At 33.6% G+C, this 25150-nt stretch overlaps 1 protein-coding gene and 1 pseudogene across 8 annotated transcripts in view; one reads left to right on the top strand and one right to left on the bottom strand.

The window, feature by feature from the left end:
- RSPH3 (radial spoke head 3) overlaps positions 1-25150 on the top strand; it is a 113331-nt gene that overhangs the window by 62430 nt on the left and 25751 nt on the right. For 3 of the 8 annotated variants that reach the window (XM_074309409.1, XM_074309405.1, XM_074309408.1), the window contains one exon: positions 21863-22015. The exons of 4 other annotated variants lie outside the window; for them this stretch is intronic. The gene's annotated coding sequence lies outside the window, so the exon portion shown is untranslated. Of the gene's footprint in view, positions 1-5815; positions 5948-21862; positions 22016-25150 lie in introns of those variants that run through there. One more of the 8 variants, XM_074309407.1, reaches the window with a different exon arrangement.
- On the bottom strand, positions 11993-24322 carry LOC141566737 (DNA replication licensing factor MCM2 pseudogene; annotated as a pseudogene).

The raw sequence follows: 25150 nt of genomic DNA on the forward strand, positions 1-25150 counted from the left end.
GATTATATTGACATTGATACATGGTGTACAACCAAATATTTCAATATTACCCATCCTGTGGATTAAGGCATGGAAATTCAGTGAGAGAAATTTAACTTTCCAGTTATGTAGTATAGTTTTTTTGCTATGTAGTATAGTTTACTTCTACATGAGAATGCATGCATGTGATGTAAGAGTCATATAGGGATCCTGAGAGCTATTAGACATGACATTTATGAGGTTTAAGGGAAGCAATAACATGTGGGTTCAGAAAATTCACTTTTGACTTTTCTTCTCTGGCCTTAATTTCTCTAGAAACTGCCTTTAGAAACTACCTCCTATTAAAAGTCTTAGAAAAATTCATCTTTAGAACCAAGTTAATTTTGAGAGATAGCTGAAATGTTCTGATAACTTACATATTTCCCAAAGAAAATTGCTATAATGTGGTAGTGACCTATGAATGTGCTTGAATGATCTTTTCCTGGAAACACTAATTTGCTTTATATATATTCATAGAGAGTTTCTTTAACCTTATCTGCTGATTTCAAAGTAGTATACAACCAATTTATCTTTCCAATTCCTTTTTAACTGATTAATCAACAAGCATTTATTAAGCACTTATTATGTGTTGTTAGGCACTGTAAAAAGGACTTAAAAAAAGCCTTTGTCTTCAAGGAGCTTATGTTGTAATGAGGAAAATAACATGTAAATATACAAGATAAATATGAAGTAAATGAAAGGTGACACTTTAGAAGCTGGAGGGGCCTGGAAAGGTTTCCTGGATGAAGTGGTACATAAAGGAGATAAGAGAATATAAAAGTTTGGGACAGTGAGCATTTCAGCATGGGGCTCAAACAAAGCAAAACCACGGAGACAGAAGATGGAATGGCAAGGAACGAGTGAGTAGCATGGTATAGACTGTAAGCATGCATGAAGAGGCTGTAGAATGTAAGAAGTTCAAAAAGGTGGGAAGGGGCCAATTTATTAAGAGATTTAAACGCCAGACAAAAGGCATAAGTAAAAAAGGCAACAAGGAGCCACTGGAGTTTATGCAATAGGGTATGACATGATTAGACCTGTGCTTTAGAAAAAATCAGTTTGGCATTTTGAATGGAAGATGAATTGGACTGGGAAGAAAGACCAATAAAGGAGGCTATTTTAATAGTTTAGGTAAGAGATAATGAAGGCTATAACTAGGGGACTGGCAGTATGAGTACAATGAAAAAGATGTATAATGTTGTAGAGAAAGAAATTGTAATATGGCAGCTGATTAAATCTGTGAGGGAATGAGGGAAAGGATCCAAAGGTAAAATCAAGTTTTTTAATCTGAATAACTAGAAGAATGGCAATACCTTTGACAATAATAGGGAAGTTGTGTGTGTGTGTGTGTGTGTGTGTGTGTGTATGAGTTATATTAGACATGTTGCATTTGAAATAGCTACGGTAGTTGATGACATTGAAACTGGAATTAGGTACTAAATAAATTACTACCCATTCCCTTATTATTTTTTTTTACTGGAAGTTGAAATAAAGTTATTAAAGAATTTAAAACAGAACTGAGACTCAAAACCCAATAACCATTACTGGAATAGTTCTCATCACTTAAACTCTTAGTTTATTCCAAAATAATAGGTATGTCCATATGGTTCATTTAGATGAGAATCAGAAAAATTTGTAATTATAATCACTTCTATTGTATCTACAAGTAAGTTCAGGCACACATGGAAGAAATACAGACTAACATTTCTCAATAATTTTAGTCTTCCTTCACCCTAACCTAATCAGTGACTTTTCCTCTTTGCTTATCAGATAAGACACAAATTCCATAGATTCATTTTTTGGCTCTCCAAAATTTGGTTTTCACCTTCTTTATAACTTTATTCCATATCCTTTCCTTCTCTTTTGTAAACTCACAGCCAAATCAGAGTATTAGTTTATTCTCTAAACTCAAGATAGCATCTCTCATCTTTTCATATGCTCACTAATAATTTTCCATTCTTAGAAAGACTCAGTCCTTTGCCTCTCAGAGTCTTTTGACTTCTTTCAAGTTTTATTTAGGTATCTCTTCTGATTTCTTTACCTGCTCATGCTGTCTTCTGTTCACTTATGTTCACTGTAGTATCTCTCCACCCAAATAGAAGCTACTTTAGGGCAAAAACTGTTCATTGTTTGTCTTCGTGATCCCCATGCTTGACATAGTATAGATACATAATAGGCATTATTTGCTGAAATGAATTGAATCCCCTATTTATACATCTGACAGCTACCCTTGTTTAAACCAGATAGGTCAGATTTTTTTAATCCTACAAGATTCATTAGTTTCATTTGAATTTATTTCCAAATAAAATGTCATGCCAGGTTGAAGCAGAGTGAAATATTTATTTCATTCTAGTGAAAATTATGACTAAAACATAAGGAACATCATAAACAATCTTTTTTGCCACCTACAGCCCAAAATCGATGTTTCTCATTGTTGTCTTCATAACTGATGATCCTCCTATTATTTTCTTCCTTTATACATTTTGCTTATTAAAATTATCTTACCTATTTTCTTATTCATTTACGATAAATTTTCTTATTCATTTACGATAAACATTGAATTAACTTTAATTTAAACTACTTTAATATACTTTAACAAAGTTAATTAAAAGTCAACTTCAATGGACCATCAGCATTGGCCTTGTCATAGAAGACGAATGAAGTTTTATCAATAGTTACCACTAGATGTCAGTAAAACTCAGAAAATTAAAATAAACTACCCTGTCATAGAATTCATAATATAGTTTTAAAAAAAGAGACATTGAGAGAAGGAAGTTTTCAAAATTCATTTCCCAAGGGATCCAAACTCCATTAAAGTTTGTATTTTTCCACAGAGTTATTTGCCAGCTTCAGTTTGTCACTGAGCAATACCAAACAATAGGACCCTGACCTAAACTACTAAGTAGAATCATACTCTTAGTCATGAAGAACTCTTACCTTGACAGGTAACAGGTAAATTTGATAAATTCTTCCATATTCTTCTAATTTATGTCATCCTTTATATAATTATGTACCCATTTGTAATAAATTATGTATCCATTTGGAATTTTTTTTTTGGTAAATAGTATGAGATGTTGGCATATTCAAAGTCTTACCATACTACTTTCCAGGTTTTCCAATCATTTTTGGGAATAATGAATAATACGAATAATGTAGATGGTGTAGCAGATAGAGTACCAGCCCTAGAGTCAGGAGGACCAGAGTTCAAATCCAATCTCAGACACTTATTGAATATTTGACCTAGATCAAGTCATTTAATATCAATTGCCTACAAAAAAAATACACACCTAATTTGTTCTACTGATCAATCTCTTTTTTAACTAGTACCAAATTATTTTAACAATTCCAATTTTATAGTATGATTTTGGGATTAGATAGACCCCCTTATTCTCATATTTTTTATTAATTGTGTTCTAGCCTTTTATTTTATCTCTATGTTATCTTTATAAGTGTGTTTCTTCTGGTTTCTAATTCATTCTGTCCTCTTCCCTTTTATGGATAAGTTCATCCCATTTACATTTACTGTTATGACTACCTTCTTCTCTTATACTTTTATTTCTCTCTTTTTTTTTTCCTACCTTCTCTTTAAGAAATTGTTTTATTTCTGACTAATCCCTCCTTTAATCTATCCTCCTTATACCAGTTTTTTTCTCCCTTAATCCCTTTCCCACATGTTTCTCTGTTAGGTAAAATGTATTTTTGTACCCAATTCTGTATGTATTATTCTTTCTTTTGATCTTTCTTCTTTGACGTCATATAAGAATAAAAGGCAAGTATTGCCCATTTCCCCACTCCCTTCGCCTTGTTTTCCCCATTCTTTCTCTCCCTTTCCCCTTCTTTTGTTCTTGACTTTTATGTTAGTACTTCACACATGTCTGTTGGAAAAAAATTTGACCTATGCTTCTGTCCTGATGCTTTCTAATTCATTTGGGCTTTCAAGCCTTCAGTGTCTCCAAAGTGATGTGTCTGGAGAAAGTTCTGTTCATTGGCCTCCTAATATGAACTCTGCAAGTTCTTAATCCAGGTTTGAATCTGTTGGTTTATTCTTGGTTGGAATTTCCAGTAGACTCTTGCAGAACTCAAGTCATTGTTAACCCATTGAGAGAGGTCCTGCATTGTCCTAGACTCTCATTTGGTCTAGAGTTCTGACTTGGTTATTCCACTGCAGGTTTGCACTCTGGGCTAAAAGTTAAAATTGAATCAAGGTTTTATTCTTGGATTAGAGGTTTTTATTTTCAGTCTTACTAATCTCACCTTTGATTTTCAGAACTTCCAATTTACTGTTCAATTGGGGATTTTTCTAGGTTTTTTTTTTATATTCCTATTTGCTAATATAATAATTTTGGAAAATATATTTTCCCTTCAGTTATGCTTCAGTTGCATTCCATAAATTTTGGTATATTGTCTCATTGTTGTCATTCTCCTTAATGAAATTATTGTTTCTCTAATTTGTTCTTTGACTCACTTATTCTTTACGATTAGATTATTTAGTTTCCAATTGATTTTTAAACTATTTTTCTAGCATCTTTTGTTGAATGTAAGTTTTACTTGTCTTTCTATATTTTGAGGTTTTTGAGGTTTTTATGCAGTTTGCATGGTCAGTTTTTGTGTAGGTGCCATGCACTGCTAAGAAAAAGAAGTTATATTCTGACATGGTTTGCCATTTCCTTCTGCAGTGCAATAAGGCAAATAGAGGTAAAGCAACTTGTCCAGCATCAATACAGCTGGTAAGTGTCTGCAACTAGGTTTGAACTCTGATCTTCTGCCCACAGGCCCAACTCTTATCCACTGAGCTACCTGGCTGCCTCCATAAAAGAATTAATCTACATATGTTGATCTGTGAATTTGTCATCTATGTGTATGTGGATAAGATAGAGTAGAGAAGTAGGCAATGTGAAATGAATAAGTTGAGGAAGGTAAGGTATGAAGGAATATTAGTCTGTATGCTGAAATACCTTAGTATGAAGGTAGGTATTGGGAAAGCAGGCACTGAGCTCATTGAGGATAGAAGAAAAATCTTGGAGACCAGTAAAACTCAAAGAGGCAAAAAGGTTTCTGAGTAATGGTGGGAGAGGGAGAGTAGAAGGATCTGTATAGCTCAAGGAATATTCTAGCTCCCCTCTTTTGGACCATTGAGTTAGAAGGAAATAAGTGAAGTGGAGCCAGTGCCGAAAAGAGAAGACAAGGAGACTTTTCATGAAAGAAAATCCAAGTCTCAGCAAGAGTCAGAGTTGGAAAATGTTGAAAAGAAAAAGATCCCAAATTAAAGCATAGGATTCCCCCCGCCTTTGTTTGACTGTTTTGGCTTAAGGAGCAGGCACTCCAGTGAACATAGAAGAATTCATGGGGAGATTTGCTTTGGGATGTGGTGAGAAAGAAGAAGGGATGATCCTGGTAGTGGAGGATGGGAAATGGTGTTTGAGAGATGACTGATGCTGTTTCACAATCACTGAGACTGAAAAAGATAACCAGGGAAGAACTTGTTCATGAAGATTTTGGATAGATTTTCAGTATCTGTACAACTTTGGCCTTGGGGTGGAGTTTTTTCCTGGGTCCTACACAATTCAAGTGAGGGACTAAAAGAGTGGTGTTAACCCAAAGGAGGACACCAGGCGGAAGGCAGTTATTTTTCTTCTTTTCCATTGGAGGTAAGAGTACTCAATAGAATGCTGTTTCTCCTTTTCCATCAGAAGACTGGAGAACAAGCAAGAAATGCAGCCTCATGGAATGATACTCTTTTCTTACCACAACAGTAGGACCCTCATGCAATGGAAGGGTACCTCTCTTTTTTCCTCAGGAGCTGAAGACCAATCAACTTCCTAGAAGCATGGTGTTACTACATGGCACCCTTTCTCCTCACCACAGAAGCAGTTTGACAAGGATGATAAGAAGGAAAAACGATGAGTTATTGGAGCGGCTGTGAGAAGTCAGGCACACTGATACACCATTGTGGATCCATGAATTGATCTAGCTGTTCCACAAAGTGAGGTGAAACTGTAACCGCAAAGATACTCAACTAGGAATGTTGACCTGTACCACAAAAGGATCAAAGGAAGAGGGGAAAGGACCCAAAGGTATCACAAATACCTAAAGGTCTGTGAGGAGGAGAAGCTCCTGGAGAACAAGAATTCAATTAAGTCTAATTATACTTGTATAGTTGTGATTGGTTTTGTGAGTAAAGCCAATCAGGTATTTGCTCTGTGCCTTAGTATCTTTCCTTGTGCCTGGGAAGCAAGATTGTCTAGTGACTACAGTGGTCCTGATGTTTAACATTTAACTCACAATGAACCATCTATTCCCCTTAAAATTATGAAAGAAAAATATTTTTTAAATTAGAATAGTATTCTGCCTATTTCTCTACATTTCCTTCTCTTGTCTATGCATTTTAAGAGTTTTTTTTTAATATTGTTAAATGTACACATTTCCTTTTGCCATACATGTAGGCTTATTGTGGGCATTCAGCAATTTTTTTATTCTGTTAGAAAATGTCATATACAAAGATATTATAGCAAAAATTCTCAAAGAATAAAAATAAATTCAAATTTTAACTAGTATACATGACAAAGTAGAATTGATCATTAGCAAAAATTCTCAAAGAATAAAAATAAATTCAAATTTTAACTAGTATACATGACAAAGTAGAATTGATCATTTCTTTTCAAACAATAGATGAACCATATGGTATTCTCCTCTAGTGAGTTCACTGAAGGTACACTGGCAAAATTCCCACATTCCAGTTACAATAATTTTGAGGCCTATCTGATCAAAAAGTAAAGTAAATGATGGTTTTCTAGGGTACTGATCATGTCCTGTTTCTAGTGATTAAATTGGATGAAATCTCACAAAGGACTCTTAGATTATAGATAGGATTGAAAGAAACCTATATTTCAGGTAAAACCATGTCTTAATCATCTCCAATAGATTAGAATGTAAGGCATGATTATAGGATTGTGTTGGGAATTAAGGTTAAACATCTGTTTTCTTCCTTTTAACCTTATTTAAAGCTTCTTGAACTTCTAATAAGTATTACCTTCTAACAATCATAGTCTTTTGTATCTGTATTACTTTTTTTCTTAATACTTTTTGAAATGCTTACATTACCTTATTTCATTAGATCCTGACAAATTGATCATATATGTACCATATATGTACAATACCTGATGTATAAACTGTATCACCATGTGTGTATATGTGTGTGTATGCATGTGTAAAACTCATGTGGCAGATAAGGAAACTAAGGCATAAAATAGTTAAGATACTGTTATTTTGATTAAAGACTCATAAGGACTGGGAATATAACTACCTTCCAAATCATAATGCAGTATTCTTTCCTTCTTTGTTGATTCTATTGATTTTATTCATATATTGGTATAAGTCACAGGTCATCTATATCTTCCTTATCTTGTGTAGCGCTTATCTGCAGTCATCCATATAGCCTGCCAGATTCACCCAAACGTGCTAGAGGCCTTTCTTTAGGTTGCTACATTTTGTAGATACTAGTAATAGATTCTGGCTGTTCATCTGTTACCCTTGCTCTCAACACCAACCAATTCAGCTCCTTTTCTGATCATATACTGTCATTATATTCTACTATGCATCACTCTTAAAATGCAATTCTTTTATTTCTTTTTTTGCTACAATATGACTAAGAGGCAGGACATTTTGAAAAAATGTTGTATACAACATGTGAGGTTCTTAACTTTTGTTAAGTTCTTTTGTTATCTGATGAAGCCTATGATCTCTTTTCAAAATAACTCATTGATTCAAAATACATAAAATTACAAAGGAAATCAGTGGAAATACAGTTGAAAAATTGTACTGAAATAGTTATGAAAATGTCTTTTTTAAATTCACTGATGCCAAGTTAAAAGTTCCTTATATAAGCTACAAAACAAAAGAAAAAAGATAGCTGCAAACTCTTGATTTTCTAGTTAAATTAGGGAATAAATAAAGCATAATTTAAAAATCTAAATTAATTATGTAAATGCAGTTTAAATATCAGATTTTTAGAATATGTGTTAAATAAAAGCAAAATAGACCAGAGTTTGCATTTTTTCTCTTCTATCCAGAGTTGATTTCTTCACTAATTAAGAGTTTACAATGTGTGTGTATGTATGTATGTATGTAGACACGTAACATGGTATATATACCGTGTATGTAGAAGTATAGTAAGACCTTTAGGAAATAAAAAAGAATAAAAAACAAAGTTTGCTCTATAGCTACATATAGTATTTAAAGAAATATAATGTTCAGATTCCTGAAAAGTTAAACAAAATCATTATAAGTGCCAAAACCATAGTACTGGAATATTTTGGCTAGAAATTATCAGGGGCATGTAAAGAAGCATGGGAGAAATATTTGTGTTAGAACTTATTATTTTATATATATATATATATATATATATATATATATATGCATATATATGTAGCATATAATTAATAATAATTATATGATGTTAGTCATAAGATTCAGAGTGAATAAGCAGAAACAAAAGTACTGTCTATAGGACAGTCATTAAAACTTTCTAAATTAAAGGATCTCTAAAAAGAAACTCTACTCTAACTGAAAAACTCTGACGGTCTTACCCAAGAAAATAACGAGAACAAAGAGGCAGGAGACTACTTGTGATAGAATATTATATGCATCTGAAGAAACTTGAGACCCAGGGAGGTGAAATGACTTGAACAAGGCCACCTAAGCAGTAAGTGGCTGTGCCAGGATTCAGACTCAAGTCCTCCAACTTCTAGGCCAACAATTTTCACCTGCATTCCGTTGCCTAGTATCATCTTCACAGTTAATTCCTGTGGTTTATCATCTAATCAAGTTCCATGAACAATTTTTATGTAAACTATTAAGATGGTCCAAATGTTGACAGTCTTCAGTTTATTATGTAAGTAAAAAATCACACCTTATTTAAAAGCCTATAAACAGGATGTTTCTAAAAAACATTTTAAGTATTTAAATAGCCTAGATCTTTTATTTTATTTTTATTGATGGTTTTTGTTTTTTACATCGCATCTATTTCCAAATATATCCCTTTCCCCATCCCCTTCTCCCAGGGAACCATCCTTTGAAGCAAAGATTATAAAAGAGGGGAGGGGGAGAAATGCCATTTAGCAAAATTAAGCAATATATCCATGATATCTGAAAATATCAGTTTTCCCCACCTTTAATCCTCCTTTTCAGTGCATTGTTTCAAATTTCCTTGAAGGCCAGATTTTGTCATTATAAATTATACATTCTATTTCTTTTTTTTTTTCATTTATTTACATTGTTTATAGCCATTATGTATATATTTTCTTGATTCTGCTTACTTCACTGTATCTCACACTTTATATCAGACTTCCTATACTTCTCTGAATTCTTCATGTTGGTATTTTTACATCTGAGTTTCACAGTTATTTTAACTAGGACCCAAAAAAAAGATACCCACTTTGCTTCCAGGTCTTTGCTACCACAAAAAGTGTTGCTAAGAATTTTTTTGGTATATATGGGACTTATCTTTATGTTACTGACTACATGATTGACTACCTTGGATCATGTCTAGTAGTAGACTCTCTAGACTGAAAGGTATGAACATTTTGGTCACCATTTTTTTAAAAGTTTATTCCAAAATGGTTGAAAATTCCATAAGCCCTCCAACATTGTCTATTTTCATTTTTGTCATCTTTGCAAATTTGTTAGATGTAAGGTGAAACCTCAAGATTTGTTTTGATTTGTTAGTGATTTGAATGGATGTCAGATCTCAGACCTCAGAAAAATGCAAAGATTTTTTTCTATCCGCTTTTATTCATCTTATATTACAATTATTTTTCAAAATACATGCAAAGATAGTTTTAAACATTCACTCTTGCAAAACCTTATATTCCAAATTTTTCTCCTTATCTCTCCCCTCTTCTAGATAGCATGTTATCCAATATAGAATATGTGTAATTCTTCTAAACATATTTTCACATTTATCATGCTATCAGCTTTTATATCATGCTATCAGCTTTTATTCTAATACTATCTGCATTGTTTTTCAGTTCTTGTAAAACCTCTTCAATTCTTTTATAATCAAAATGATCAGTTCTCTTATGCTTTCCTCTAGACTGTTTGGGGAACAGTATGCCAATAACTTGGTTATTTGTAAAAATATCTTTGTCATATAAAATTTTGATGAAAACTGCATTTTAAATATCAGTAAAATATTTATTTTACGGATATTAAATCATTCTAAATTAGCTTAATGAGAGCCCAAAAGGACAACACTAAAATTTTAAACAGAATCTGTGTACACTTGAACATACATGTGAGGTTTTCCCCTCTAATTTAATACTTTTAGTCAAAATTCATAATAAGTTTGGGATTTTTTATTTATTTATGTGGGATTTTATATTTACCTCTTAGATAAAATATCTGTTCTCATTTTAAGTCATTGGAGATGTAATCCAATCAATAGCAATTATAAGCATAATTGCTGAATTTTGCCTTTTTTTTATTTTGCATACATGATGCTCCACTTTAGGATCCATTAACCATTTTAGTAATTATTTAGGTACAGACCTAGTCCAACACTCCTGGTCGTGTCTCTCTACGCAGTATATATGAGTTCCAGGGAACCATAGTACATAAAATAGTACAGCTGTACTCCAGGTCTGTGAAGCTATTAGCTATTAATTGCTCTCTTAATCAAATAGTGGCCCTTTACTAAGCTACTCTTTGTAGCTTTGTTTCTAAAATTAAAATTAAAAAGACAAGAAAATCAAATATTTTTACTGGGTTCAAAAAAATGTAATTTACTAAATCATTTAAAGAGGTATAAACATGCATAAACTGATATGGACTACATGATATAGAGAAGATTGTATAATTATACAATCTGGTGTAATGAGGCAAACAGAATTGATTAAAAATGTGGACTAAAAATGTGAAGGTATTAATTACAAAGCAAACAGAAATGTTTCAAAATTACAGAGACAAGTATGACTCCAAGTGTGATACAAGAAGACACCTCCAACTGGGGTATCCTGGAGCCAGCAGACCAGCTTGTGAGATCTGATTATTAAATTTTCAGTGTTATACCTGATTTACACCTTTAAAATGGCATTTATGCCAAGTGCTACATACATCTCATTATTGATTGACTTAAGAAAGTGATGAAGAAAGTAATGCCTATTAAACTATATTAAACCTTTTTCATCATCAACTTTGTAGATGTGAGAGAGAGATTCATGGATATATTTTTATACTTTATTGATCAGTTTTATCGACTTTTTCTTCCTAAGTAAGCACTTCTAAGCATCTTATGCAAAATGAAAACTACAAAAGTGAAACACAATGTACAAACTAATGGGAAAAGGTGTATGTGGAAGGATGGCTGAGCCTTTAGATAGCCTTTATGATTACATAATCTATTCACAATTTTCTGTTTGACTCTCCTCAGTTGAAGGAAGCCAAGCAGGGTCAGAATTATGCATTTGACATTGCCATATTTCTGGTTTGTTTTGCAGTTTTGCCTCAACCCAGTTGAGGATAGGGCACATTCTAGAAGTAATAGCATGCTACTCTTTACAACTCACTTGTAATTGCTATTAACCAAAGGATGATAGAAACAACCAATGATGATAAATGAAATGCCAGGAGTAGAAGAAATCATTCTTAATATTTCATCTGGCCAAGGTCAGCTAAGGGCAGGGCCAGGTTATCTCATGCCACCAGAATATTATATGTGAAATTTTCTCTGACTCCAACCAATATGCAGGGACCCTTTTTTAGATCACAAATTCAAGCTCCAGAGAAAGTAGGAAGAAAAATAAAAAATACAGGTATCTAAAGCAGCAAATGTAGAGAACTTAGAAAATGATCTTTCTATACCACAACCCAAGGGAGCCCAGATGGTCAAAATAAGGTGTTCAAACCCTGAATCAACAGGACTTGGTCCACCATTCTCCCATGTCCATTGGTGGTTTAACAAAACTTCTTAAGTGAGTTCTTAAGGCACAAAGCAAACAAGGTGCTCAGTGGTGACTTGACCTTCCAGAAGCAAAGTGCATAAATAGTTTTGGTGCTGAATAATAAGTTTCTTTTTCAGATTATGGCTGAATTTATTCATTCTGAAGAGTTCACTGTCATAAAAAGCAGCAGTGAAGTTATAGATGTTGATCTGGCAAGCCTTGTCTACTAGGTCCTTCTGAGGTACTGCAATGGTGTCTTGCTAGATACTATAGCAGTTGAGTCAGTAGATCACCTGTTCTGCACTAGCTGCTTCTGGATAAAAAGTAATAGCTCATTATTATTCCTCCAGAATGATGATGCAGAACTTCTGGGTGTCATTAAAGCTTTTTAGCATCATCTGGATGGCACATAGTTCCAAAGATGAATGTGGGCTTGGCTTCTGCCATTCAGATCATTGATTCAATGTACTGAACTATGATGGAGATGCTCCCTGTGGTAATGGATTCTTTCCTTAGGTCATTCTAATCTTGGCAACTTTATCTAGGTCCATCTGATTAAGTTTTTCATGGACCTCCTTTATCTCCTGAGGCAAGAGTTCTATACCATATGTGTTAGGCAGGGCTAGTTCCAGTGTCCTTCCATTCCTTATTGGTGGGGTGTTTTTTTTAACATGGATGCCAACCACAAAGTAGACCAGCATATCATCCTGACAGGATCCACATTATCTCTCACAATACACAGGACATCAAGGTGGGATAGTGGGATATGATGGACTCTCTGAGGGTGGTTATTGAAGGGTCATACCACCCTCCTATGGGATTGGCAGCAGCGGGTGACAGTGCAGCAGACCTGTAGGGAAGGAACAATGCTAGCTTTGTATATGGAGATGCTTTGCTGTTTCATGACCTCATGGATGCTGATCCTGTCCTAATCATTCATCTTGTCAAACTCATCAAACACAACCCTTGATCAGCCAGAACCAAGGCCCAGCTTCTAAGGTCCACTCTCAACTGACAAGATGCCACTGGACATATGCAGTGAGCCCTACAGGTAAGGCCCCCTGATGGCTCAGTGATGAAGATAGCTCAGCCAGGTACTTTTTCCACATATTTAAAGAACTCTGCCAGAATCCCCACACAACAGCCCCATTACCTCATACCTTATGCTTGCCACCTAGGGTTTTGGGTTTTCCTCCAAATGAAGTCAAGGCAAGGCCTCTTTTAATGTCTTCATGTCCATAGATAGAGGGGGCCATGCTAGCAAAAAGCTTGTCTCCAATTTGCTGGTCCTTAAATAGACTAATAATATCTTCACATCCTCATCAATCAGGTCTCCTATAGCTGCTTTGTCTTCCTTCTTGGCTACCTGATTGGACAAGATAACTGTAGCAAAGATAGGGAAGCCATTAAGCAGTATTGAGGGAGCCATCCTGATTATTATGGAAGTCAACTCAATTTCATCTCCTGGCTTGTAGCTGTCCATAGATCAGCAAGAAGGATGGCACCTTTGGAGCTAGGAAGCCTGTCCACAGCTACTTTGGATTCTCTTGTATTCGGATGCACTAGTAATTTTGGTAGATTGTCTCTTCCATGTTGACTTCAAAGGGACCAGCAGACTGACATTCAGGACAGGACAGGACATTTACCAGACATTTACCTTATAGTTTGGGGACTGACCCCAGAATGGCCCCAGGACAAAGTTAATTTGTTGCAGTTATACTTGACCATGCTGATTTAGGGCAAGACTTCTGGGCAGCTGGTCACCAGGCTACTGGTTCAGGGGCAGCTGCCTGAGGGAATAAAAGTTCCTCTACTAGGGTAAGGTGGGAGATACAGACACGGATGTTACTGCCAATTCAATCATACTTAGAGTAGATGACCAACACTACTTCTCAGGCAGTTTCATCAAAGATCTCTAGGAGCTCTGCTCGTGCCTCAGGTAAGTAGAAGACCAGGACATATATTCTCAATAAATGGCTCTTTATATTGAGACAGTTAATGAAAAAGTCAAGTAAATGGAAAATCCCATTTGGGTCACATAGATAAGCTTTCCATAAAGCTAGAAATTCCCTTCTGCAAAAGTCTCTGAGACATAACTTTGGACTAGATTCACTTTTATTTCAATTTCATCCAATAATCATTGTCTTCTAGCAACTGGAGAAATAAACTTCAATAAAGAATGCTTATATTGTATATATTATTGTGTCCTAAAATATAGAAAGTTTTAGAATACAACTTGATTTTATATGGAAAAATGACTTTTAGAAAACATTAAGGACCTGAACAAGTATGATTGGTTCTGTTGAAACACATCCATATTGATAAGATCATGGATCTATTGAACTATCAAAAGAATGTTTTCTTTGACAAATTTGTGTCACTTGCAATTAATAATTCTTTGATTCTACACAGAAAAAAAAAATGTAGACAAGCACAAGTTAGGGCATTATATAGTAACAAGAATATTAGATCACAAAACAAGACCAAGACTGGAATTTAAAGTTAACCACAAATGAGATAAGTGAGTTAGGAAAGTCACAATTTTCTTGAGCCTCCATTTCCTCCTTTATAATATGATAGTTGGGCTACATTATCTCCAAAAGTACTATCATTTCTATCAATGTGAGAAAAGGAGTTTATTACATTTTCTTTGATGAAGTAGAGCTATCAGCCTTTGGGTGGGTGGGTGTGTGTGTGTGTGTGTGTGTGTGTGTGTGTGTGTGTGTGTTGTGTTGGTTTGGGTTTGGAGGCATTCAGGATTAAGTGATCTATTGCATGATTTGTGATCTACCCAGAGTCATGTAGAGTAGTAAGTGTCCAAGGCCACAAAAAAGATGATGACTGAGAATGGTTTAAGCTTAACAATGTAAAAATATTGACAGTTTTGCTTTAATTGCATTACATTTATAAACTGAAAAATCATTGAAGAGGTATTGTGTAAAGGAGAAAAAGATGATAAATGACACAAGATAGACGTTTCTAAGTTCACCTTATTTAACATTTTATAACAATTACATATAATTGGGAAATGAGTGTTAACTAATTTACTTATTAAAAAAGATTTAGGCAAACTTGGTTCATAATAATAGTGTGTTTGGAACTATGTATTTTATTAAACAGCTTTAGAAAAACAAACCATTGAGTACATTCATTAATGTTAAATTTTACAGAAAAATCAGTGTCTTGAAGTGCTAACAGTTCCTAAGTCTTAAAGGTATTGCTGCTGTTGATGTCTGTTATTCCAAGCTTTGACATCAATTGCATCTTTCAAATATTGACAACATCCAGAATTACAAATTTATTCTTCTTAACAGTTAATATTTTCAAAGAAGTTAAGTGTAAAGTGTCTCTTTGAAATGAGTCAGAATGAACAAGTATGCTTTCATGTTGAAACTGACAATTTTCCTTTGGAATTATTGCAGTGAATCAGCCATAATAATCAGTGACTGATTAGACAATTTTGTCATAACCAGTAACACAGAAAGAATGTGGTAAAGGTATCATTTCATTATTGGTCTTTAAACTAGTAAAATTCATCCAAATTCTAATTAGTGTAGATAAAGAGATTTCTATGTTTTTAAAACAGGGTTAAATGAAGTTTTCTTTAGGGAAACTTAGTAGAACCAAAATGCTGTTTGATTTCAGTTTACCTTTATTCAATATCACAATTAATTTAATTTCCTATTCCATTTGTGGGAATTTATTTTTTCTTAATACCTAAATAATATCTATGTTTTGGCTTCTAGAACTGCAAAACCTTAAATATTTACTACCTGTTCCTTTATAGAAAAAACTTAACAACTCTTGTCATGTTTCAATTATAGGTTGTCCAGGTAAATGCAATATTTTCCCTATAAAATGAGCTAAGAGCTGTTGGCTCACCCAAATTCATTTTAATATTAACTATCCGAAGTTTATATGTTGATGTGTCTCTTTTAAGCATATCAGGAAGTTTTCATCATATTTAAAGTGACCTTGGCTTAATAATCTTTGAAGTCCTTTTCAGTTCTAGGAGTATTCTAATTATTTTTATCCTTTCCTTCAAGAGTTATATAGGGTATGATGTAGATTGGTATGTAGATGTAGATTGATGTGTTGTTGAAAGTTTTTTTTTTTTTAATTACTATAATTTGTCATTCAAAAACACCTTCCAAATAGTGAGCATATATCACCCCTCCCAAAAAATACATAAGGACACCTCAATGTTGGCTTGGCATTCCCACAATATCTCTAAATGATGTGATTGAAACTTCTGACTTCAGTAGAATTCATTGGCACAAGTGAAGAAAAGTGAAAGTGAAGAAAAGGCAGGAGGATATACTGCAGAGGGCTCTGGATTTAGAATTAGAAGACCTAGGTTCATATCCTGATTCTTACTTTGTATCTAGGAACTTTGGGCAAGTGCCTTGACCTCTTTGGACCTCATCACTATGAAACAGAAAGTTTAGAACTAGATGACCTCTAACATCTCTTCCAACTCTAAATGTATGATTTTGTGAAATACAAATTATTATTAGACTTGGTTCCTGCCCTCAGAAAGTTCCTAATTGGGCACTTCTATCTATAGGCAAAATGTGATAAATGCTAGAGATGTGTAACATACAATAATAAAAATAATTATAATAATAACTTCACATTTACATGATGCCTTAAGGTTTACAAAGCATTTTCTTCAAAAGTGTATGAGAATATTACAAGTATTGTTGCCATTTTATAAGTGAACAAACTATAGCACCTTCACCATAGTCTTAGAGCTAGAAAATGTTGAAGTCTGAAACTTGTATTCAAACCTGGTTCTTAATAGTCATTTTTATTTTGACTTTGTCATCCTGTTATGGAAAGATTATATTATTTTCCATAAGATTACAGAGGAGATGATATTTTGAGCTTGGTCTTGAAAGATAGGACTTTAGTAAGTAGAGTACAGTATCACAAAAGCTAAAGTTGTGGGGGGTTGAGGGAGGATTTGGGAGGTTTGTTTGTTTGTTTGTTTGTTTTAAGAAAAAATGGTCTGGGGGCAGCTAGGTGGTGCAGTAGATAGAGCACCAGCCCTGAATTCAAGAGGACCCGAGTTCAAATGGGATCTCAGACACTTAACACTTTCCAGCTGTGTGGCCCTGGGCAAGTCATTTAACCCCGGGTGAATTAAGCCCATTGGATGTAGTCATTAGCAGATGACTTTCAAGAAAAGAGTTCAGGAGAGTTGTTGAAGATACAACCAGAAAAGAGAGTCATTATGGAGTGGAGAGAGTATGAAAAAATGGAGGCAGAAAATATAAAATGTTCTTTGGAGAATTTTGGTAATGAAATAAAAGGAGAGAATTGGGTTGGTAGACAGACTAGCATAGTCAAAGGAAAGTGTTTTTAAGATAAATAGGTAATGTTTAATAGGTATCAGGAGGAAAATCTAGTAGAGAAGCAATGAAAAAAATGGGAGATCATCAGTAGTCCAAAGTCCTAAAAGAAATGCAAAATAATGTCAAGAAGGTTGGAAGGTTATCCTGAAACCAAAAAGATGGAGAGGAAGGGAAAAGATCTCCAAGGAATTTTGAGTTATCATAGATAATTAGGAGCTCACTTTAGACAACTTCAGCTTTTTCTGTAAAGTAGGAGATGATGTCATTTAATAAGGATTGAAGGTTAAATGGGGAAAAGATTTAGAAGAGCCTTCTTCCCAAGTTTCCCCCACCCTTCCAAGGAGTCAGAGTTAAATGACTTGCTCAGGGTTACACAAAGAAGTGTCTAATTTCTGAGGCAGGATCCTGCCCCTAGAAGAATCCATTCTAAGGGGAAGATGATAGCAATATCAACTGGAAAGATTTGCAAAAATTGGTGTGAGAGTAAATATAGCCAGGAAATTTTTTTTTTAAACAAATACAACAACAATGTAAATGAAAATATATAAAACTATATAATTTTAATGACCAAATTTTAAATAAACAAAACTATATAATTATAATGATCAATCTTTGTCTCAGAGAAGAGATGAGAAAATGCACTTTTTTGCTACAGAAATGCGAGTCTGTGCTTCTAGAATATTGCATATGTAATATATTGATCCATTAAAGTTGGTTTTGCATAATTATTTCGCTTTACCCCTTTCTCCTTTTTTGTTAAAAAGGAAAGTTCATTGTGTAGGGGAGAGAGGGTATGTTCAGCATTAACTATGAAATAAAAATAAAAGTCATAAAAGAAGTGGAGGCAATGCACAAGCAATGCACCAATAAGAGAAAGTAAAAGCATAAATTTCTAATGAACCCAGTAGCACAATTTCATAGGAAATGAGAAAGCATATGATAGAATAGCCAGGAAAGGAGGGAGTATTAAAAACATCTGAAGAGAACTAGAAATGTAAAGAGAAATCATCAATAAATTTAAATTTTGTAAAGATGTACATAGAAGATGAAAGAATAGGTAACTCTTCTCAGAATTGTATGCTAAATTCTCAATCTGGGATTGAGCAGGTGACCTTCAGCTAGAGAGAAAAGCTAAAGATAACAAAAAAGGTTTTCTGAGTTCCATGTAAAAGTATGATCAAAGGAAGGGATAGTGTTGCTACTTGAATAGTTGGAGTGGTGATAACTGAAACCAGAAGACTTATTTCTCATCTATCTACTGTTTTCTTTGCCAAGAAGAGAATGAACTTTAGACTAAAAACATCATCAAAAATTGCTTCCAGAGATGTGTTAATATTGTGTTAATGTGTTTCTTATTTTGCATAGTAGTCCATCATCCCTCTATCAAGAGATGGGCAACATCATTTTTCATCAAACTCCTGTAATTATAATTGATCATTTAATTGAACAGAAATGAGCAGAGTTAAGTTTTTTGGAATAGTTTTTTTGTTGCTGCTGCTGCTGTTTTTTTTTTTTTAATTGTTTTGTTTTTACAATTTGATGTTATAGTAAAAATTCTGTTCATTTCACATCAATTCATACAAGTCTCCCAAGTCTCTCTAAAATTTTTTTTTCATTCCTTATAACAAATAGTATTGCTTTACATGTATATATCACAATTCAACCATTTCCCAGTTGAAGGCCTTTCCCTTTCAGTTCTTTACCACCATAAAAAGAGCTGCTTTAATACTTTTGTTCATACAAGACTTTTTTTTAGTTTCTCTTATCTCTTTGGGGTATAGGCCTAACAGTGGTATGATCTGTTTAGCATCTGGGGGCACAATTCCAAATTGCTTCTAGAATTGCTGGTCCAATTCAATGCTCTACTAATAGTACATGTGTGTCAGTTTTTTCAAAGCTCCTCCAATATTTGTCATCATTTATTTGTCATCTTTGCTAATCTAACAGATTGTGAAGTAGAATCTCAGGATTTCTTTAATTTACATTTCTCTGTTATTTGGAGCATTTTTTCATATGGCATTAGGTAGTCTGAATTTCTTCTCTTGCAAACTTCCTGTTCATTTCTTTAGACTATCAGTTACCAAAATGGGATCTTATAAATTTAAGTCATACTTTTATCAAGAGACCTGTTTCAAAGAGTCTCTCTCCTTCCCACCACGTTATTTAACTGTTTCTCTTTTTATCTGTTTTTGCAAAATCTTTTAAATTTTATATAATCCTAATTATCCATTTTATCTGAGGCGATCCTCTTTATCTCTTGTTTGATAATGAGCTCCACCCCATCCATCTATCTGAAAGGTCTTTAAATTCCCTAATTGGTTCATGTTGTTACCTTTTGTGTCAAGGTCACATGTATATCCATTGTAGCTTGTCTTAGTGTAGCCCCGGGTTCCAGTGGGTAGGGCACCAGCCCTAGAGGCAGGAGGACCTGAATGAATGCAAATGTGGCCTCAGCTACTACTAACGGTGTAATCCTAGGCAAGACATTTAACATTTTTGCCTCAGTTTCCTTAATATAAAATGAGCTGGAAAAGGAAATGGCCAACCACTCCAGCATCTCTGCCTAGAAACCCCAGATGTACTGGTAAAGCCTACATGCAGATCAAAGATATTTTTCTTCTTATTCGGAGGTTTTTTTTGTCTGTGTTTTCTTTCACAGAATGACTTACTTGGAAATATGTTTTGCATTTCTACACATATATAACTATCTCAAATTGCTTGCCTTTTCAGGGAAGGAGAGAGATGGAGAATTTGACACTCAAAATGAAAAAAAAAAGTTTATAAATTGGAATAAACACAAAGCTGCTTAGTTTTAAGGTGTGAAGTATTGGTCTAGACCTAATTTCTGCCAGATTGTTGCCTAGTGTTTGATAAACCTAGAGAATCTTCAACTAGGCCAAGAATTTACTATGTGGGAAAAGTAGGCAGCAAACACTAGGTTTCTGCCTTTGTTTGCTACTGTTTGTTGCATACCTAATCTATTCTATATTCCTTTTTTTTTTTTTAACGTACCCAGTTGTTTGAGAATTCCTGCTTTCTAGTACATTGAGATCTATTATTAAACCTTTCCTACTGATATAATTTTCTTAGGACTATTGATTTCATATGATTTCATATGAATTTCTATAAAGTAATCCCTTGGTAGTTTGATTGGTGTGGCACTAAATAATTTAGATTAATTCTTAGAATTGACCAATTCCAAAATTGATATTTTGGAACTCTATTTTGCTCTGCCTTTTTTTTTTGTTTGTTTGTTTGTTTGGTAGGTAGATTACCAAATATTTTAAATGGAATTTCTCTAAATTTTATTAGTGTGATATTTAAATGCTGGTTATTTGTGTAGGTTTATTTTGTATCCTGTTTGTATACTGCAATTTCAAAGTTTAAATTAGTTGTTAAGCTAATTTCTGCAATTTCTTTAATGTTTCCCTTAGTCTGAATTTGTATCTCTTTATGCTCCTGTCCTTGCTTCCCATTTACTAGCCAAGTTGAGATGACAGATTCTTGTGGGGACCAATGGGTACCAGATGCTTTTCTGTGTTCTTAGATATATTTATTGCACCATGTTTAGACCCCTCCCCTGTAATCAAGTAAGTGTAAATACTGTGCAATAAACATCATCATTCTATGTACTATTATAAATAAGAATGTTTGTGTACAATATCAGCATATTCCCATTTCATTTTCACTACAATTTGGATAGAGTTGGAGAGAGTGGACTTCACTCTTGATTCTTGGTTGAATAGTCATCTGGATGTGGCAATGGGGAGCATGTAAAAGGCTGACATGCTGGCTAACTTTTCCAAGCCATAATATATGACAAGGAAGAAAAGCATTGGAAAGCATTTTTGAAATATATAATTTGTACTAAAGTATTAGATGCTGCTAAAAAAACAACTAAAATTATCATAGAAAACAATTCGATTTATAAAACTTTTTCACAGACCCTAATCTAGCAATATGTAAAATTCCTGAGGGCAAGGGACTTTGACTTTAAGTACTATCCTCAGCACTTAACATGTGCCTTGCATATAATATAAAATTTTCTGAGTCACTAATTGAGAGAAGGAGGAAATGATTTATCATTATTACTGTTTCTCCAATTTTAATTTCCTATGTTTTGTGACTCACAACAGCAATATAGGTAAAGAAGAAATACAATTATCAGTTTTTACTAAAGATAATAACTTGTGGACTATTTTATTACTACATATAGTAAGTAGCTGCAAGTCATAACTTATTTTGCATAATATTGCTATGCTTACCAAATAAATGTATTGCTTATAAGCAACAATTTCTCCAATGTAGCAGATTGAGTGTCTTTGTGATTACATTTTACTATACTATTTTATATGTATTCATACAAAGATGACTTCACTCACAAATATATTGACATATTCCCATTGAACTCCTTTCTTCTTTAATCAGCCTTTTTACACAGAAAATGATAAATATCATGAAAGTCCAGTGTGAACATCATATTTGGTTGATTTAATAGTTATTTTAGTAAACTTCCATCACTTAAGTGAAAACTTGTCTGTATCCTTACAGGAGACCTTCATTCAGGAAGATCATTTGTCATGCTTTGGGAAAAGAAAGTTTAACATCGTTAGTTTTCTGGACTCAGCTACTCATTATGAAAATTGTCTTGGGTGGGGGGAAGGGTAAGAAAAAAGTAAAGATTTATATTTTGTGGTTGGTGAATCAATCTTTTACCATGCTCTCTTCATTTAAATTTTATGAGAAAAATCACAGTATACATTTATTCCTTTCCAAAATCCTTTACCATGCTCTCTTCATTTAATGTTCATTTTAACATTGATTTTTATGAGAAAAACCACAGTACACTTTTTCACATTCCAAAATTAAAGAAAACTCAGCATAAAAATTTTTGTTACTAGTTTTCTACTTTTCTGTGTGTACGGAGAATAAGAAATTAAGATTCAAGTTTTCCTTATTCCAAGGCCCTTTATATACCATGCCATTGTTCTAGAAAAAGTCCCAGAACACATATACAGGGTGAAAATGATAGTACTTCACTTCCCTTATTCAGAGCATTTTTAACCTACCTAGAAGGAGCCTCTAAATTACCAGCAGCTCCCTTGACATTAGTCTTATCTGCAGCAATCATATTGATGGGGTGTTCACCCATTCAACTATACCCCACTTTCCTAGGACAGTAATTCTAAGCTTACTTATCTTAGGGATTTAGCATTATGGCTCTTGCATTTCAGTATCATTTTCTCAAGACAGTATCCAACATAGAGCAAAGGCGGAAATGGGACTTAAACAAAGCAGAAGCACAATGGCATAATGGGTCTCAAGAAAGGTGAAAGCATGGCTTAGCTGTAAATATCACAACTAGTAATCATTGGTAACCAATGATTACTTTCTAGAACTTGCAAGCTTTTAGTAGCAAAAAAGCAGTATTAAGCATCATTAATGTCATTCCATGATGCTCAATTCATTGGGGTCCTGACATCTCTGCCCCTAATAGCCATCTGTTTTTCATGTGTCAATATTTAATAAGGTTTTCTGTAAGATAGAAGGATGGATGAGATGTCCCTAATGTAATCCATCTGAGGCCAAATTATCCCACCATCCCAAATTAGTTATTTGCAGCTATCATGATTTGGAAATCATAAGGAAGCCATGGTCTTTATCAGGATCATGCATAACATGTTAAAATATTTCTACATTGGAAAATTATAATGTCTGTACTTTGCAGGTAGTGTTATTAAAACCAAATACTTAGGCTAAAAAAATATTTTGTAAAAATCATTAGAACTTTTATACTTATAATAGAGTGAAATGAGAATGGACCAGTGTCCTAAAAGTATCATATTGTACCAACAGTCTTTTGTCAGCTCTTATTAATATTGAATGGCTGAAGAACAAAATTAATAAAAGACAATTTACCAACTTCTAAGTTGCTTTCAATTCAATTTAACATTTATCAATAAAACCTAAATCATACCCTTATTGCATCAAAAATCAACAGGAATCTATTTCCTGGAAAAAGTAATCCTCAATAACTATTTCTAAAGTTAAAGTTCTTAGACTGCATAATTCAAGGAACAACCTACCTAAGATTGGAGAGATTCTTGCTTGACCAGGTTAGCCCCACAATTAAGAGATTTTGAATACAACTTATGGAAGATATACTTGCTGAGTGTGTATATTTCATATATATGCAACCACAGTTATGGAGGAATTACCCATACCTATGAAAGCATGGTTCCTTGAAGAATAAGATACACAGGATGAAAAATGTGAGTTTAAACAATATATTGACCCTATCCCCAAGGTGCTTCCAATAACAGAATACAACAGGCCAACCCAAAGTAAGCAAGATAATGGATAAAATAAAAAGATGAGATTTCAGAGAAAAATATTTGGATCTCTCTATAACAAGGTTCTTTTGTGTGAGGGTTAAGTTTATATCAACATTGCTTCTGGTGAGAAAGACACATAGTTAATAAATTTAAGACAGATATGATCAATTTGTGTTGTTTGAAAATCCAGATTAATAACAAAAGAGTTTTGATTTATAACTATCTTTCGATGTCTATTTAGAGGAGTAAAAATACCATTTATTATGCAAATACAAAACAGTGAAATAATATATTTTTACTATTTGACTAGATGTTTAAATAAATAATTTCACTTTTCTGGACCTATTTACCTCCTCTGTGAAACTCGCGCCTTGTATTTTAAACTAGTGTTTTAAAGTACTAGCATAGTCTTAAGAAAAGAATGTGTCTCTTTTAGTTCATTGGGATATTATTCTATACAGTCACACATTTCTCAAAAGTTTTAATGTGTTTTTAAGCTATTAAAGCTTCAAAAATGCATTAAAATTTTTGGAAGACCCTTGTTAGACTTAAATGAGCCATATATATTTTTGGTTATATGGTACATAGTAGATTACCCACAAACCTGATTTTCCTCACTGCCTAACTTGTGTAGCTGCTGTTCAACTATGGTTTTTGTGGGATCCAGATAGTTCATTGTTTGAAGACTCAATATTAAAGAACACTGTACCAATTTCTAAATTGCTTTAAACACTTAAAAGTCTTTCCTTATATTCCCTAGGAAGAAATTTGGAGCTTTTAAGAATGCACTTTAATTCATTAAGACTATCAAGTGCCATTTAACAGTACAACAATGCCCATTTGAGAGTAAAAACCAGATATGTTAAAATGAGAAGCAATTAGAACTCCTCTTCTCAGAGGAGGTCCAATCCAATGCATCTACAGAATAACAAAATAATAACTAAGTAAATATTCTTGCCACACAGAACACAGGCCCAAGTGTTTCAGAAGGTTATCCAAAAGATCTCAAAGCAGTGAAATCTAGGTAATACAGATAACTAATACATTGTTAGCATAAACATCTGGAACCAAGAATTCAGGAAATAAAATGTTCACAGATCAATCTTTGATCATCAGATTTTTTAAATAATGAAATTCCATATCCTTAAAAATCCATACTTTTTTCCACTCTATTTAATGTTTCCATTGAAGTCCTGTAAAAACTGATTATTTATAGAATAAGAACTATTAATAACTAAATAACAATATTAATTGTATTGGCTAGCAACTAATACTTAAATTAATTATTTCACACAAAATATCATGATGGAACTGGGTATAGTACTGTAAATAAAAAGTTGACTTCAGAGTAGGGAATTCCTGGACTCAAGAGTTAGGAGATTGAAACGAGGGGTCTATGATGCTGGGAGGGAGCTATCCCAGAGTGCATTCAGCATCAGCAACAGCTGTGAGTTTTGGAAGCAGCTTTTACAGCAGCAGCTGCAACAATGACTCTAGGAGCTCT

The sequence above is a fragment of the Sminthopsis crassicaudata genome, chromosome 4 (assembly GCF_048593235.1).
Source record: "Sminthopsis crassicaudata isolate SCR6 chromosome 4, ASM4859323v1, whole genome shotgun sequence".
NCBI classification, from domain to species: domain Eukaryota; kingdom Metazoa; phylum Chordata; class Mammalia; order Dasyuromorphia; family Dasyuridae; genus Sminthopsis; species Sminthopsis crassicaudata.